This window comes from Puma concolor, chromosome A3 (genome assembly GCF_028749965.1).
Source record: "Puma concolor isolate L17-30 chromosome A3, mPumCon1.1.hap2, whole genome shotgun sequence".
Classification (NCBI taxonomy): domain Eukaryota; kingdom Metazoa; phylum Chordata; class Mammalia; order Carnivora; family Felidae; genus Puma; species Puma concolor.
Genome location: NC_141669.1, coordinates 63,882,501 through 63,901,485, shown reverse-complemented (window position 1 = coordinate 63,901,485; position 18,985 = coordinate 63,882,501). Strand labels below are relative to the sequence as shown.

The following is an 18,985-nucleotide window of genomic DNA, read 5'->3' as shown; positions in this document are numbered from 1 at the left end:
TCTGACAACTGTGGGTTAAAGAAAGTTTTCTCAAATTTATAAATAAATTAGTGACGGTGGGAAGTTAACCTGGGAAATCAGAGTAACAGAAAAGTAATCGCCATTGATGTTGATGCAGATGTAGGAAAAATACAGTTTTCTGCTATTAAGCTTTTAAATGTCAGCAAATGGCAGTTTAGTAGATCATTTGCTAATAATGATTAAATTTCTCATTAAAATGTTTCCTTCATTATTCTTCAGGTAGAAATGTGTAATTCAATGATTGTTACATCAATTACACTTAAAAAGCTCATTAAAATACTGAAATATTATCTCTCGTAGTCGGAGTACTTTAAGAGTACTGTACTAATTATAAAAGAAATAAACTCTTATAATAGCACCATTTGAACTGATGCCTTATAAATTCTTAATGTAAAGCTAACATGTAAAGTTTAAATCAAATATATAGATCCAATAAAACAAAACCTTTTTAATCTTGTTTTACCTTCAAAAGGACTCTGATTATTGTAATTAAATAATGCATGATATAATAAAGATCTAGAATGTGTGATTATTTCATTGGCAATTGAATATTGGTGCTTTTTATTTATGCAAGCAATGTATCACAGGCAATATGCATCAAGCATTAAAATATTGATACAATTACACCTAGCTTGCCGAACCAATAAAAAAATCTGTGACATGACTCTGCTGATGATACGAGGACAGTTTGAAATCCTTTTTAAATTTTAATAGTCTGATGTGCTGGGTTATGCTAATTTTGCTAAGAAATAATGCCTCCAAGATTCACTGTTGTGCTTTTCATTCCTGCGAGCGAACAAATCCAGCTTTGCTCAGCATGGCTAACAAGTAGAGTTTGCTTCTGTACGCATTTGACCATTCTTTTTCTGGGAAAGATAAAAAGCACAGTAAGGTTTGGGGTTAGTTTGTTTGTTTTTAAGGGTATTCATTCATATTATAATGACCTTTCTCTAATTTTCTCATTTACTAAGTTTCACAGTTGCTTTTAAAACATTCAAATGCTTTTTATTCTTAAGTCCTTTCTCAACAGAGCAAAGGGTTAGGGAAGTTTTCCTTGTAGCTGTTCTATTATTAAAGCCTTGGCAAGTGACTACGTGGGGCTCTGAGCCTGCCCCAGAAGTCCTCCATGAAAGCAATAGATGACAGAATTTTTCTGCCATGTGCACACCTGGGGTTCAGTGTTACATAGCTGACCCATTTTCTCACCTGTACAAATGGACCCAAAATGCCTTTGTTGTTCTGTGTGCACAGGAGTAATTTCATACATAATTGTTGACTTAAAAACACAGCAACAGAAAGAGACACTCTGCTCATTTGGCTGCTGAAATGTTTGTATGATTCTGGGGGCTCTTTGCTTTATTTTTAGACCCTTACCCTGGCTGGAGGGGGAAGGTGTTTTCTATTATCCCACCCAGCAGCAGTGTTAATACGGAAGGATGCAGAGATTCAGAACGTGATAGCTGTGCAAGGAGCGACAACAACAAGAAAAAAAAAATCACATAGTTCAACTTGCGTATTTTACAGTGAGGGCATCTTGACACCCTAAGAGGTGAAGGGGTTTTACAGGCGTTCCTTCTTTCAACCAGTCTTAGATCAGAGCAGGATCTGATGGAATTACCATCACACCATGGTTACCTAGATCTTCTCCTCAGTGATGGTTATCTGGGAGACCTGATTAAAAAAAAAAAAAAAAAACACCCGGTCCCTAAGCAAAAGCTGCCTGATATCTTTGCTCTCCAAAGAAGTACCAGATATACTATGGAGCTCTGAAAGAAATGGGAATTGCTGAGACTGTAAACAGAATGTATACATTGCAGTAATTTAATCGCGTCTTAAGACCCCAGAGTTGTACTCTAGAGCCAGTAACTGTGTAAACTCCATCTTCACCTTCCCTTCCAGTGACTGTAGTTCCCCTTTTAGCAATGTCAAGTGTATTTTCTCCCTCTTTTCCTATATGAGTAAGTAGCAATGGCTGGTGATGATACAGCACAGTTGATCATCATGAATGTCTATAGGATGTCATATTTATGCTCTTCTGTTTAGCTTAAATCTCACTCAGGTTCTAATAGCAAACAGTCCAGTTACAATGGGCTAGCATTGCAAAGCATCTGCTCAATTCAGATAAATAAGACCAATGCCTTTGAAGGGCAAAGTTTCAATACAAGTGGCCTGCCATTTCATTTGGAGATGGGATTCTTCTGCAGCGTAAATAACAAAGGGGAAAGGGATCATTTGCTAATTGATTAATTATCTTGTAAATGAATGACAAACCTGTGGAGTGCTAGCTAGGTGTGTGCAGAAGACCTGGCTGCTTTCTTTTCTCCTTCGAGTGTCTGAGTACAAGTGATGACGAGGCTCTGTACACACAAAGTGGCATCTGTTACACCAGGCTGGAGGCCACATGCCATGATGTGCTTGTCGTTTTGTTAGTACTTGAAAACCATTCGTTGCTGAATGCAGGTATTTGTGTGTGCACACTGGTGTGCAGAAGCATACAAAAAGAAATGAAAATTAAATTTCAAGTCCCAAGCGCTCCAGTGAGTTAAGAGTTCAGTTGGGATGGCCGACTGTTCTTTTTTTTGCCTTGATTTTTACATTCTATAAATGGCAGAGTTGTTCTGAATAACAATCTTTTGTGGACTAAAAGCGCCAAGGATTAAAGATCAGGGAGAAGAGTGTTCGTGAAGTGCAAAAGCTGGGGGTTGCAGTGCCTTGATAACCACAGAAGAGCCGATAATTAACATTCCTGCTTCCTAGGCAAAAGGGCAATTGGTCTTCCAAAGGCGTAGCCTACTGCTCTGTTTCTCCCTCTGTATGAAAGTAGCTGATTTAGTCAGAAAGGTGACAGTTAAGGCTCTTTGCTGGCGGAATTTTTGCATCTTCCCAGTGCCTCGTTTCCCCGACTTTACCACAGAGGCTGTCCATCACGGTTGTTATGTATGCAGGCTGAGTGAGCCCGCAGGGGATCCTAGTTATTTACACTCTTTTTCAAGCTTCGAAGCTGTTATAATCATTCGCTGTCAACTTTGTGCTGACACTGAATTTTACTTTGTGTTTTTTATGCTCGGTTTGGGTCTAAAATACTGGCATCCATACCCTACACTGTAATTCCATGGGTGACTGAGCTGACCAGCCGTATCCTGTATTACTAACAGAGCCCTGGAATCCTGCTCCATATGGAAATTTCAGAATTTGTTGATTGTGGACAATAAACAGAGTCCTCCAGCTTTGTGCTTTTATCCTGGTGGTGGCCCTCAAGAATAAGCCAAGCGTCCAGTTTCATCTCAATGCATTTTCGTCTTTAAGAACATGTAAGTATCAGTTTCATTTGCCCCTGAGTTGTAAAGTTGAAACAGACAGAACTTTCCCTCTGCAACACCCAGTGTGATTTTCAGGCATTACTCTTTCCTCCAGACCCCTGTTAAAAGGAAAATGTTTGTGATCTCCCCTTGTGGTTGCCCCCTGCTCATTCCTTTCTGCCTTGAATGGGTCAGAATACGTGCTGGAAATGCATTCATGATTCAGATCAAAATAGAAGTGTTGTTCTAGGTGCCATGAATGACAAGGGACAGATTATACAGACCCTGGGTAAGGCCACCAGAAGGATGTGAGTGATGTGCTTTTAGACTTCATCAGGGGACATTTGCATGCTCAGCCCTCAATGTCCTGTGTCCTAATCATGCAGGGAATAAACACCTTCCTTTCACTTGTGAACAACGTTCTTCCCATGTAGCCCAGGGCCTGAAACCTTTAATGACAGGGCAGGGGATGGTTTCTCCATGTTTAAAATGTACTAAGTTTCTGTGCACCGTCCCCATCCCTCCAATATGAAAATTTCATGTACGTTGGGGCCCAAAGGGAAGTGATCCACAAAATGATATGACCCTATTCTTAACTGGACTTGAAATAAAGCTGGTCAAGGAGCTTGTGTGCTCGGCCAGTGTAATAAAGTAGACAAATAATTACCGAGCAAATCAAACACACTTACACCTCAGATGATTTTGAAATATTATCTATAATCGGGCACTTCTGTGCTAGGAGGAAAGGTTAATAAAGTAATTTAAAAAAGATTGTGTGGAGTATTATAGAATCAGAAGAGGGCTGGCGATCATAATTGTTAATCTCCTAAAACACCAGTTCTGCATTGCACAAAGCAGATATTTTAGTACATATTCTTATTGTGTATTCCACTTATTACTATATTAGCTTGCTTAATTATCCTGTATAAAAACCTTACTTTCGATTTTTTTTGGTATTAAAAGAGTTGATATGATTATTCCAGCAGACCAGCCATGCATATGTCAGTCTTGATGTGTAGATGTGTACAGACAAGTAATATCTTTGAAAATTAGTTGTCTTTATGTATGCCACATAGGAGAGCAATACTGGAGTGGGCACATGGTATTTATGTAGTAGCAACCCTTTCCTTTCTGCTGTCATTTGCCACAGATACATAGACAATGACACAACTTTTGCAGTTGGAATTGCTGGAATCAAGAAAGGTAATTTCTAAGCTAGTTGCTAGCAGTTTAATTCTCTTGAGATAGAGCTAAGGTGTATGGTTGTGGGATGTACCTGCAGGAAGATCTGTTCACATAAAAACATCTCTTCTGAATTTATTAAAAGTCATATAAAAAAGTAAGTTTTAATCATTCTTTCTTCTATTGAAGAATCGATTTGGCATAGAAGGAAAAAAAGGGAGGAGGGTAAGCATGGGAAGATAGAAGTCCCACCTCCACCAATATGTGTACCCCAGGGCAGATTGGTTTCTGGAAAATAGGAATAACAAAAAGATCTGCCTCATAGGGCTTTTAGAGGATATATGAAAGAACTACATAAGCTTCAAAAGCCCCTGCTAAAAATATTATTTATTATACTTCTTTGTTTCACCAAAGTTTCCCATCACCTTCGTATCATAATATTTTCTCATAAGTATTTGAAATATTTAATGTATAGTTATGCAACTATTTTTCACCTTAAATTAAGCCCAGACTGGTTAGAAATACGTTTCTAATGTTTTTCTGTGCAGATAATTTGTGCTTTAAATTATTGCCCTCTCTTGGCCCTGCTGCCTCTTCTGGTAACCTTATACTTTTCTCCTTCCACTTCCAACATCTCAGCCAGGTGATGTGCTGCTCCCATGCTTTCACATCCAGTTTATCCTTCGCCTCCTTGTACTCACGCTTTTGTGACCGCCACACCACTGAAACCGATCTGTGTTAGTCCACGGCGGCCAGTGGTCGTTCCTCCAAACCATGCCTTTGACCTGTCTGCAACCTGTGGGCAACCCTCGGCCTCTGTGACACAGCCGGCTCCGGGTCAGCCGCCCACTCCCGCTTTGTGTTTCCCTTCCTTCTTCTCCTTGCTGGAGAGGATGCTCCACAAGCTCAGCCTGAGCTCCTGGCTCTTCTCTTTTCCCCCCTGCCCTCCCCGGCGCCTTCAGAGGCTCTGTCCATTCCCGCTGCTTCAAAGATAGCCTTGCTGCTACTTACGCCGCCCACATCTCCCTTTCAAGCCTCAAACCCCAATCCCTCATAAGAACATAAACAAACACAATTCTGGCTGCAGCTGTGCAGAGCTCTCCACTAGCAGGAGTTACTGTAGCTGTCAGAGTGACCAGATTTGAGGAAGCTTTATTTTAGAGTCAGGGGAATTAGGGTCTTAATTCCTGCAGACTGAAGCAATTGTGACGTCGTTCATTTGATGTGATTTTGGTGTAGAACCAAGCAGACTTGGTGACATGTTGGAGCCCTGTGCTAGAACCACCTACTAAACATTGTTTCTCATAACAGTGGGGGTTCAGAAGGAGCCTTCCTCTCTCATCTACCACCTGATGGCGTGGGTTGAGGACTGTGGGGATATGGCAAGGTAAGGGATACCCTGCCAGCACAGAGGACTTTCAGAATGACTGAGCTGACATGTCTATTAGTTGCTTTGTGGATTAAGATTTTCCTTTTCTCTGGCAGCAAATACTAAGCTCTTAGAACTCTTGGCAGTAATGTTGGCAGGACTCCAGTAAGCCAGCCTCTTTTGAGGACTTTGACCCAGGCCAACATGGTCTATGATTTCAATTAAAAAAAAAAATCAAAAGGTGAAAAAAAAATGAAGAAGAAATCACAACACATTGTGACTCTCAGGTGGCATCACACCCACGAAATTTTGTGGCACCGTTCCACCTGTCTCCTGAGAGATGAGAACCTTGTCTAGTGCTGTCTTTCATCACTGCAAAAAAAGTTCAAGTCAGGACCACAGATGTCTAATATGTGTCATTGAAAGCATGGCTTTTCTCTGAACTTGGCAGCTGAAATGAGTTGACTCCAACCTTCTTCTGGGATCAATACCAAGTCCCTATGGAGAGCCGAATGTCTTTCTCGAGGAAAACTCATGGACCCAGTGTAGATTAGGGGGTGGCAGGTGTCGAGGGAGGATGGGAGAATTATGTTTGTGAAGGAAAATCAAGGGAGCAGGAAGATCTCTCTTCTCTTCTCATTTTTTGGAACTCAGCTACCATCACTTCACATGCCCTGCTTCTGTAATCAGTGCTTCTGGATCTAATGTTGCTCTTCTGTCTGGCTACAACGTTAGGACACGAAGCTTCTGATGGAATTTGCTGGATGAGTAGCTAGTTGGTCAGAACAGAAAACTAACAGACATTATTTTTTTTCAGCAGCATTTTCCTTTGGCCATGTTTCCAAATAACACCTTCTAAATTCAGTATAGTTGTGTCTGCATGACTGATTTCTAGGGTAAAGCAGGTAGGTAGCATATTATTTCAAATACATAAATATTAGCCATATGTAATGCTGGCCAACAATTTATTGGTGGGATTGACTTTGTTGATATCAGCTCTGCTTTGTTGATCCCTCTCTCCCTCCTTCTCTCCTTCCTTCCGCCATCCTTTCCTTCCTTCTTTTCTACTTTCCTTCCTTCTTCCTTCCTTCCTTCTGTCTTTCTTTCCTTTCTTGGATACGATATGGATGTCTTATATTTATTATCATTGACCAAAATGATTTGTTGTGTTTCCTTGCTTATAATACTGACATCAGCCATTGCATTGTTCAATTGTTCTTGTGTTTACATTTCTACACAAGGTTAGAGTTTTCCTACAATCTCTGGAGATGTAAAGATACAAAGAGTAAAAAACAGAATAACTGGTATGTCTTTATATAAGTAAGGTCAGAGCACATCATCATATCACATTTTTTTTAAACAAGGTAACAGAATTTCATACTATGAGTACCTAAGATCCAATACATGGAACAGGTTAGAGAAGTAATATAGTCATAGTAATTACTTTCATCTGGCAAAATATTTCAGTCAGCAATGACTAGCAATAAAATAAAATGATCACCTTTAGTGTATCTATTACAAAAACAATTGCCTAAAATAAGAGTGGTTTAAAATACCTGGTGGAATATAAAACATCCATACAGACTCTCTCTCTCTCTCTCTCTCTCTCTCTCTCTCTCTCTCTCTCGGTGTGTGTGTGTGTGTGTGTGTGTGTGTGTGTGTCTCCCCCTCCCCCCACATTCCCTCTCTGTCACACACGTGCGCGCACACACACATTCCACACAGTCCACAGACTGTGTTAACAGCAATTTACCTAAAATGTACAGCAGTTTTTGTTCAAGAAAAAAATACTCCAATTAAGGATTTATAAATAAATACTGTACTATTATAAGTACTGTCCTTTTAGAAATGAGTTTTCTTTTAGCTTTTAAGGTTTATAGAAATCACTTATCTGCTCCTTAAAAGACTACTATTCTTTTTTTCTTCTCTTTTTTATAAATAGAGTGAATGTGAAACATCATTAATCCAGTCGTAATATCATCTGATAGTAGCTAATCCTTTCTTAGGCACAGCTTTTCTTGGGCCTTTGGAATATAGAAATGTGCTTTTACTGTCAGGCATTTTATTTAAGCATCAATCTATTCTTCATGCTTAATTGTGTTTTGTGAAAGACCACCAAGCAAAATGAACAGTGTCTTCAAAGTTCCTTCCCTGGGAGTCCTGTGACATTCTCCAGCCCGCTGTTTTGTATGCTAAGGTCATGGATCAAGGGCAGCTCCGTGCCTGTGGTTTGGACTTGGCTGTGGGCTCCAGCGGGATGATGCAACCCGCACTGATCCTAATCGGTCAGAAGAAGTCTATTAAGTTTGAGCCCTTAAGCTGTCGCAGCCAAATCAGGGATACCAAAGTTACATTTGTTTTTGTGATGACCATTCATTTTGGTCAAATGAAGAAATTGCTCGTGTGGGTTTTTGTGGCTTCAGGGGCAAAATCTGTGAATGTCACGTATCTTTTAGCTTCTCTGCTTTCCCAGAGATATTATTGAGAAGACGTTTATGAAAAAAAAATCATTTTTATTGCAGCTGTTTATAAGTCACCTTGATCATAAAGGAAAAGAGGCAAAAGAAAGGTAATCAGAAGCTCGGTTTCTTTCTCTTAGTGAATGACAAAGTTGGGAAGGCCTGTGTGCTGAGGTCCTGGGGACCCAGTGCGTGGAGCTGGGGCTGGGGCTGCCCGTGTCACTTACTTAACAGGCAGGAGTGGGCTCAGGACTTTCATCTTGAAACTCTTCATGCTTTTTCAGACACCGTAGTCTGGCTGAATCAGAAAACATCTAAATCTTCTCTCTTAGATCCAAATTATAGCTGTGCACTCAGTTTTTTTCACCTATGAAAAGATTTTTGGTTTGAGAACAATGCTGCCTGGGGATGGCATCCTGACCCATAGCTGCCAAAAAGAAAGAATTAATTTTTCTCCCCATTTTCTTCTTTAAAATTGTTGAATTTTTAGTTAGCCAGGGGAAGGGTTTCCGAGTGATACAAATGTTTATCTGAACTCACTTTCTAGTAAAACAAATGGAAAACAGGAGTGCATCTGGTGTATGCATTGTTTCATCATTGCAGAACAATAGACTTCAATGTGCTTGGCAGGGAAGAACTTAGGTGTTCCATTTCATAGATGGAAAAACTGAGACCTGAAAGAGTAAATGTCTTGTCCAGACAACTGACAGCAGAGATTGCTAGAAGCTATTTTAACTCTCATGAAAATGGTTTGTTTACCACCAATATCCAGCAAAAGCTGTCACCTTCTGTAGGAACAAAAATTTTCATAATGTTCATTATTCTAATAATAAGAAGATATATGCAATAGTAGTTGTTTTGTGGCTGTAAAGTCAGGCTGACTTGGATTGGAGCATAGCTTGGACCCCTGTAGAAGTTCTTCAATTTTTCTGAGCCTCAGTTTGCTAACTTGTAAAGTGGTCAAGGTAATTATTCATACTTCAGAAGTCTGTTATAAAAATGCATATAAAGTATTTCACACCAGATGCAGAACATTATAATTGCCCTATATATGATGGTTAACTTTGCAGTTTACTGACAACCTCCCCAACATCAAGGGGAAGAAAATTTTACAGTTCCAGTCAGGAAAAGGAAAGCATGTGTGAGTATGATATAGAAAATAATACATTTTCTAAGATTGCATTGTGAGAACTGAAAAAGTATAAAAATTATGGTATTTCAAATTGGCGTACTATTATGTTGCAGTACTGCTAGCAGATAGATGTAAAAATAAAGTACAGATGTATCTCTTTTTAGCCAAATCTGATATATGGAAATCTAGATTTAGAGAAAGACTGGTTATAGGGTCATTATTTGCTTTACAAAGCTATTTGGCTTAAGGTTCCTTTATAAGGGAACTTCCCTCATATCTTTAATGTAATATTTCATTTACTGAAAAAAAAATCACACAACTTTGCAAGAACTCATTTCATGCATAAATTGAAGCACATCTGTTGAATGTATAGAGGAAAAAATAGAAGTTGAAAGAAGGAGTACATTAAAAGTTAGGAATAAGTCAGATAATAACACATATGAGGCACACAGAAGGAGAACATTAAAAGTTAGGAACAGTCTGATAATAACACGCGTTAAAAATAAAGTAGCAAGGGAACATGACGTACTGAAACTTTATCTTTTATAATTAAGGCTTATTAATAACACAAATTCATAGAGTTCCTATTCTGTGTATGTGTGTGTGTGTGTGTGTGTGTGTGCACATGTGCTTATAAGAGAGAGAGAGAGAAGGAGAGAGAGAGCCTGCCATCACCTCTTTATATGGCTTTCTGTTTCGCTGTGAGCTGACTCCTCCCAAGTTCTCCAGAATTTGACACATGCACCTAAAATGCAGCCATAATGCACTCACGTCCTTCCAAAACCCATTGATTTGGCATGTCATTCCTTTTGACTAAATTTTGTCCTCAACACTGTGGCAACCTCAGTAGCTAATGTCTATATCTGTCTCAGCTAGGCTTCCCCTTCACTGGAAGGTCTTTTGGATGGCATTTCATCTCCAGAACACTCAGGGAAGCCAACCTTTGCTGGACATTGGCTTACCTTCTTAGATGGTTTTGTTGTGGGGTGTAGCAGAGCATAGACTTTGGAATCCAATGGACCTGACCTTGAACTCTGGCTCCATATCTGACTTGAGGTTTGACCTGGATCATGTGTACTGATCCTTCTGGGCTTTACCCTCGTTCATCAATACTCCTGGGAAAATCAACGGTACTTCATATCATTTCTGAGGAGATATGGTGAAATGCGTAAAGACCTTAGCATAGTGCCTAGAAAAAAGTTGGGATACAACAAATGTTTCTATCATTTTTTCTATATTACACTGCATTGTAACTACTGATTTATTCCTCTGTTTCCCCATTGAACTATGAGCTACTTCAAGGAAAATACTGGATCTTACCGAGCTCATATTGCCAGAGCCCATCTGATTCATAAAAAGTGGGCACCAAATGCATATTTGTGGAATCTAATTGAGATAAACACAACAGCATATATTTTCATGGAATATGGCAAGTCCGAGAGTAAAGTTATGCGGAAGGAGAAGAGAAAGAACGAAGAGGTACAATGAAGTCCAAAGGGCACATATCACTAGAGAACTCTCAAGGTTGCCCCCAATTAATTAGCAAGTATTCTTTGGGAACATTTGTTCAACCAGTTTTGAGTCACTCTAATTACACTGACTTTTTTTTCAGTCTACTAATATGTTATGCAGTAATGTGCTAAATGCCTTGATAAAACTGAGACCCGTTCCCCCAAACTGTTTGGTTAATCATTCCCCAAAACATAAAGGAAACCTCAGAAAGATTAGGGAAAGAAAGAAAGGGAATGAGGTTGATAAAGAGGAAGGAGGAACGTGGGGAGGAAGGAAGGGAGAGACTCATGTGCTCTGGAGTGAATCTCTGCTAATTGTAGGTAATTGCTACTTTCTCTAAGCACAAACAATTCATACCTGTGATAATCTGTTCTAGAATTTTGCTAGAGATATGTTCTGGATATTTTTCTGGTTTTGCAAATTAAGTTTTTCCTTCTTTAGACCACACTGATCCCTGGTTGCCCATGATTAAACCACGATTTAAAAAAAAAAATCATTGATAGGCTTTTCACATTCACATCTGGACCGTTTATTAGATTCTTTCAGTTACCTGAGAGATAATTTGCCTGGCCTGGAGCCTTGAACTCATTTGAAGCAACCAGGTTATATTTTAGTATGTCTTGACTTATCTTGGGCCACAGTTCACTCTTAACTCTGTTTGCTCTGCCCTCTTCAGTTTGAAGATCATTCTTCGTGATAGAGACCACAAAATCAGAATAGGAGTTGAATAGTTCTGTGTTCCTTGTGACATCTGTTAACATTTTGCTGTGTGCCCCAATCAATGTACCTATCCCTTTGTTCTTCTTTACAAACAGAGCTTAAAATAGCTTTCTGTTGTCCTTGGCAGTTTTTCAACCTATAGCCAACCTTTAGCCCTCCTGACAACATTCTTAAGGCACTTTTTATATTGGCTTCTCATCATCTTTTCAGCCTTCCATTTTGGGTCTGTGTCCCTTTATGTTGTGCATTCAATAGCTTTAAAAAGGGAAAACAATGCTCTTTTCATGTTATATTATCTTGGAATAATCTTTGGAATAATCTGTGATTGTTTTGTCAGAATTTTTAAAATAGATTTATTTTCCCTTTAAAATGATGCAATCATAGGATCATATGTACATTCTCATTACTTTGATGCCTGCTTTTCTAAATTCTAAGGTAAATACCTATGTCCAAAATTATTTTTCTGTGAATATGACTCTAAGATGACATGTTACTTCCCTCCAAGTTTCTCATCACTTTTAGCTCATCAATTGAAGCTTCCTCCTTGTTCAAAATAAATTCAAAGTAAAAATTCTCCGAACTGATCTCTCATCTTTCTAAGGGACGCAACCAGCAGAAGGCAGGCCAAAACCTTACCAGAAGTTTTTCGTTTAGAAGAATTTTATGGCAAGTCTGTGGGAGAAGTTTCCCATCACTAATTTAACTTATCTCTATATTAGTTCTATAATCTGTGTTAGGAAGGCATGGGACAGGTAGTCAGTCCATTTCTGAAATGAAACAACTTTGAGTTTCCTCCTCTTTTAACCTCACTGAAATGCATCCTCTCACAGTTCCTCATCAGGGCCATTCATGTCCATTCTTCCTTGATACAAAGTGCTGGAGCCACATCCACATTACAGACTCTTTTGGGGGCCAATTATACCCATTCAAAATGTGGCTCATAGAACGGTGCCAGTCTGCATGTGGTTTATTAGTGGTTTGCAAAAAGATAAGCACAGAAATGGAAAGTAATTCTGTTGACACTTTTAAAGCAATTTAACAAAAATAATTTTATGTATGTTGAATCTAATAAACATTGAGGCTTGAATTTTATATATCTTTTTAAGAATTTTTTTCTAGTGATTTATTTTTATTACACTGCACAACAATATTGGTTTAGAACAGACTGGAAAGGAAGAAACCGGTGAAGGACCTTGGATGATCTGGGAAGCACTACTAGACAGGAGGTCCACGTCTTACAAAGACTTGATGTAGGTGTAAGGTCATATCTAGCTTTTTTTATTGAAGTGACACATAAAATGTATTATTCTTAGTCTGTTTATTTGTTGTATATGACCACACGGAACAAATTCATTGTCTGCCCGCCTTTGCTGTTGGTTTCTTCTGAAACATCCTGATCGACTCATGTACAATTCAATATCTCTAAATCATATCTCTTGATACAGCTTAATACGAAGTTTTAAAGCTTTATTCAGTTTTTGCCTTTTGGGGGCTCAAATTTCAGCACAGTTTGCTTGGCTGTGATATTGTATGGCATCAGTCCTCAAAGGACTACTTCTTCTGTGCAGAAGACCCTCTTTGTACCATCAGGAAGTGAAGGGAAAACAAATCCTCTTTCGGACCACCTGGTGATTTCCCAGATCCCCCTGGGGTTCTCAACTGAAATTGGAGACAGATGCTTCTACCACCTGTAGGCCCATGTCCTCCGCTTCTTGCTTCCATTTCATGGCCACAGGTAAACCGTGACCACATCTCCTAGAGACAGCATTGACCACCACATAGAATCACAGTTGAGATTCTATGATGACTTACATACATGTTACATCTACATCCCAGGAAAATCGTTTACGTCACATAAGGGCCAAACATGATTTCCTGAACTCCTTTGTAGAGAGCTAACTACTCTCTCCCTCCACCTTTGCCTCTTGGAGAAGTTGATGAAACTCTTCCAGTGTGACTGTCCTGAGAATTCTCCTCATTCTACGTGTAATGGGAGGGAGGTTGTCATTGCCCTCATGGGAAGTCTATACTCATGATCCAGAGAAGTGGTTCCATCTATGACATGAAACCCCACCAGTCCAAACTTTCTTCTTTTTCCCCTCTTCACACCAGATTCAAATTTTCCTGGCTTCTCAGAAATGTTCTTTCTTCTTTCTTGTTGGGTTCCATTTATTTACAAGTCATTTCTAGGACCTTTATCTTCTTTAATAAGCTGGAACCACAGAATGGCACTCATCAAGTTCCTTTACTTTCTTCTCAGGACAGAACTCCAAGCTGCATTTACAAAATGCATATTACTGAGAGCCTGGACAGGAGGGAAAACACAGAACTATCTAGCAGGATCCTCTGTGATCCTAACCCCCAGGTATCAACACACACGGCTGCCTATCACAGGTGCCCTTATAGTCCGTCTATTTGCTATTCCTTGTTACACCAAGGCTTCCAGCACCGGGTTGTATGTGGCGGTGATGGCTGCGGTGCAACGGGGCGCTGAGTAATGCTGCCACTAACCAGTGTGCTGCGTGGGTTAGATCTGCTTCCTTGTTCAAACCCAACGCAGAACAGCCCACCTGGAAATGGGAGTTCTTCACAGCCTCTTCCTTGTCTTTGCTCCTCATTCCTTCCAACATCTCGTTAAAAGCCTTTGGGATGTGATGAGCGCAAGCGCTGGGAGGACAGATGAGAGAGGTAATGGATCTTGGAGTTATGAAAACCGTGGATTTGTGCAGCCTCGGTGCAGGGGCTACAGAGTTTGGGATACCATGAGGCTGTAGATACCTGGGTGTAGGCCTGGGTCTAGGGTCCTTTGCCAGTAGAGGTGGGAGAACTCACGCTCTGAACAGGAAATAGGAAATGATGCTTTTCTGCAGATCTTCCGTATTAACCCATCTCATTCTTTCCTCGCTTTGTATCTCATGCTTTTCTGTTTCCTGGAACCAAAGGGCAGGCCAAGGCAGTTTGCATTTCAACTCAGCTACATGATGACAAATATGTTTTCTATGGGCCAAACTGTTATTTAAGTATTGTTTCTATGGAAAAATTAATTACAAATTCTAAAGCTATTTACCAATTAACTTTGGGAATTAAACACATTTGTCACTTGGAGGCTGACTCTATGAGGTCGATTTAAGTAAATACATACAGAAGTATATGTGTGTACTAGAATGCTGTATTTCAAGGCGGCTGTTAGATCGAGTATAAAATATGGTCTATTATATTGTGAAAGCAAAAAATAAATAAATAAAAAAGCTTGACTTGATCTAAACAGAAACTGTAATATTCTAAAAGTTTTTTACAAGCTAAGAAATGTATCTATGTAGACCTTGAACCTTGATTTGGACCTGTGTATTTAAGGATGAAATTTTAAGAGACGTGAATTTCACCAGATGTATGTTTTCAAGCAATCACTTGTTGGAAACAGTACACTTCTCTTTCCAAAATATTTTGCTTTAGCTCTAACATTTAGCTTAAAAAATTAATTGCAATAGAAAATTGAAAATACCGTATCTGTTATTTCCAAAGTTGGGATAGGGCAAAACCCCAAATTCATAATGCAATAAAAATATTATTTGAGAAATTTTATTATGTCCCTTTAAAAGGCTATAAATGTTTTAGCTTTCATTTGATGTTTTTAAATACAATCCTCCACTTAATGTGTGTGTGTGTGTGTGTGTGTGTGTGTGTGTGTGTGTGTGTGTTTGGTTATGTATTTTCCAACAGAATTAATAAAGTCAAGGTGCTAAAACAAGGCCAGTGCTTATTCCATAGAATTGTTTCTGGAACAAAGCAAATAAATAATTATACTTTATTACAAGTAGCAAAATTTAACTTGATTATCTGAAGACTAATTATGTTAACTTCTATGACTTAAAGTGCAGTTTTTCCCCCATTCCACTAATTAAAGGGATATTAATATCAGTTGTATTTTAATCCTTGAGAGTCAGAATTCATAACGTACGATCACTGCCCACAATTGAACACAAGCCAAAACGATGGTAAAAGAGACCTAACAGTATACAGTTGTCAAAATGTACCTGCAGGCTCTCAGAGGAATATTAGAACAATTGACGGCAGGTGAAATAAAAGAAGTCTCAGACTTCTGAGTTCAGGAGGATTCAGCAGAATTTCCTACAGTGTCACTTGGGTGTTTAAAGCCCTAACATATTACATGAATGCTTCCTGCAATTAGAATAGCAACTACAGGTGGAACAGATTCAAAACTGCTTACCAAGTTGTTTGTATCTATTTCCCATGGGTTTCCTGAGGCCACAGAGACAAGGAAACGGTCTGAGTTTTCTTTTCAAAACTAATGCACATTAGTGGTGGCACCTTATTGGGAACCCCATGTCATTCCCTTAAAATCATAGGCCACCCAATTAAAATTGTACTTTGTGGGGCGCCTGGGTAGCTCAGTCGGTTGAGCGTCCGACTTTGGTTCAGGTCATGTTCTCACAGCTTGTGAGTTTGAGCCCCTCATCGGCCTCTGTGCTGACAGCTCAGAGCCTGGAGCCTGCTTCGGATTCTGTGTCTCCCTGTCTCTCTGCCCCTAACCCACTCACATTCTGTCTCTGTCTCTCTCAAAAATAAATAAACATTAAAAAAAAAAAAAAAAGAATTGTACTTTGTGGAAACCAAAGCAGCCCAGCCCAGGTGCTCCAAGGTACACTCATAGGGGCTGAAGACCTGCTTACACTGAACCACGCAATGCCTGCCTTGACCCCCTGCAAAGAAACACATCTTTTGCATATATGCTCTGTAGCAACCAGTGCTCTGCCAAGGAAAACTGCTATTTTAAATGGAGGCGCTTTCTGTATCAGCAGGAAGAATTTATGCCCAGCCAGTAAGGAGGCAGAGAGAAGCTTTTGTTGTCTGTCACATGTTAGTGCAGGGAAGTGCTCTGCCCTGAAGGTGCCAGGTAAAGAGAATTGCCAAGTAAAGAAAATTTATTGAATGTGTTTCCAAAAAGGAAGCATAATCTGACATTTTTTTAAGGATCTCAGAAAAATAACTTTCCTGTTTTTTTAACTTTCCTCAGTTCTAATACAAAGAATGCAAATACAAATGCAAAAATACCTACCCTGTCTTAGAGTGCTTTGATATAGCTTTTTCTATTTAATCATGTTTTCATTTGTAATTATTTTCTATGCTTCTCTCTATTCATATGTCTGCCTGTATCACACCTTTAGATGTTGGATTTATTAATTTTTCCCCTCTCTAGTGCTCTCCCTCCCCAGGAACCGCATTATTTGGGGTCCGCCTGATACTTCCCCTACCACGTCTCACTTTGGGGTAGCCAAAGTTCTAGACTTTTCAACCTCGGAATGGAGGTAAAGGATCAAACTTCCTTTTGAAAGCCTAGAGCAGTCTGAAATCTACTTCAAGCTTTAGGTTGTGCTCTGGCTTTGGAAAGCAAGTTAAGAGCCTTTAGGCTTTTCACACCTTCCGCCCCGCCCCCCTAACTCTAAGCCCCGCCCTCATTTCCTGCTACCAGCAACTTTCCCACAGTTGTCCTCAGGGTTTGTTCCTTTGCTCAGATGTTCTTAGGACTAACCTGAAGGTGGTCACATTTGCCTACTCCAGGATTTTAGAAAACAGGCTAGACCAAAAAGACAAACAACAAAAACAACAGAACAAAAACACCAAGTGGATGAATCCGAATAAAATGAAGGCACCTAATTTCAGATTGTATCGGAATGTCGCTCGGCCCTTTCTCTCTCTCTCTCTCTTTACAAAGCAACCTCAACTCCCGTACTCTGTTCCAACTTGGTCGGCGACCGACGAAGTGAAAGGTTCCACCTCTGAGCAGGTAAAATATGTTTGTTAGAGAAGGACTGCTCCGCGCGGTAAGAATGACAACAATTAGCACATGCTACTCATTAACAAACGGAGATTAGAGCAGCCGAAATGGCAAGCTGCCATCAGTGTGATAGTTACGGGGCAGTTTAATTTCTAACGAATGTGAGCGCTGGATCAGTAACAATATTCGACAAAATGCCGCCTGCATTCTCTTATGGCTTTCATTACCAAATTGAAAATCTGTGTAGATTTCTGAAAATTACTTTTAAATGTAGCCAATCTCCTAGACTGCAAGGCTTGATTTGCTGGTGAGGGAGCCCTGCTGTGAGATTTTAATGAAAGATCATAGTGGCCCTCCAAGGCCGGCAAAGAGCTATAGGCCCTGGAAGACCCGAAATAATCTGTTTTACTTTTAATGGCAGCCATTTTATATTCATTAAGATCAAAATGCAGTTTTGCAGGCAAATTGCAAAGCTGTTCCACTCACAGCTTGAGAACCTGGAGGCCCTACAGCTTTTTATCTTGTTCATAAGCAAATATGCAGTTAATATCTTTTAATATGCTTTGATGCTTGGTACCTTATGGGTACATTGTACCGGAGGTTAGAGGACTGCATGTTTCCTTGGCACAGTCAGCCACCAACCAAAGCGGTAGTCCTTTTATTTCCATAATGGCAGAAGAAATGAGTCTCTTTCTCTCTTTTTATCCCCCACCCCGTTTTTTTTTCATATGAGCTCAGCTCAAATAAATTGTAAAGCACTGTATAGTGTACATTCAGGGTCTCAGAGAAGGCGCAGTTTTTCACTGGGATCCATCTGTTGGTGGTTCATATTATTTAAATTTATACAGTCACATTATTTAAATGTAAACAGCCAAATAAGATAGGATCAAATCATTGGCATCTGGAAACTGTGCTCTCATCCTCTTTGATTGTGAGGTTGTCTGCATTAATAATGGAGTTCTAAAGACTGTGATTCCACCTGATATACTGTATGACCTTAACAGTTGTGATTTTATCAGGGTTTCACTGTAGTAGAAAATGAAGGTATTTTGCAGCTCATTTCCAGCAAAGCTAGTTTGCATTATCCTCCGTCCAGAGCAGGCCTGACTGTTTTGTGGGTTATAAAATATCAACCCCCCTCCCCACTGTCCCCTTTCTGTTTTGCAGCTATACTTCCGGTCTAGTACCATGTTGGAGATTAAATTCCATCAGATTTCTTGTAGCATGTAAATGGTACTGTGGTAAATGATTAGGTAGGTGGAAGGAAGGAAGGAAGGAAGGAAGGAAGGAAGGAAGGAAGGAAGGAAGAGGGAGAGAGGGAGTAAGGGGGAAGGCATTTAGTTTTATGAGGTACAAATCTTGGCCTCTCCCCAGCATAGCATCTATGTCCTCTAATTCAGCAACTTCTGTCTCATCTCTAAGACAAGAAATAAGGTCGGTGCAAGTGGATCTTATTACTCAACCCATTACTCCATCTTAATTCCGCCTTAAGCA

The 18,985-nt window shown here is 39.7% G+C and overlaps 1 long non-coding RNA gene across 1 annotated transcript in view; it reads left to right on the top strand.

The window, feature by feature from the left end:
* LOC147582508 (uncharacterized) overlaps nt 1–18,985 on the top strand; it is a 218,566-nt gene that overhangs the window by 127,066 nt on the left and 72,515 nt on the right. The window contains exon 4 of the long non-coding RNA XR_015249208.1: nt 3,177–3,332. This is a non-coding gene — a long non-coding RNA (uncharacterized LOC147582508). The remainder of the gene's footprint in view (nt 1–3,176; nt 3,333–18,985) is intronic.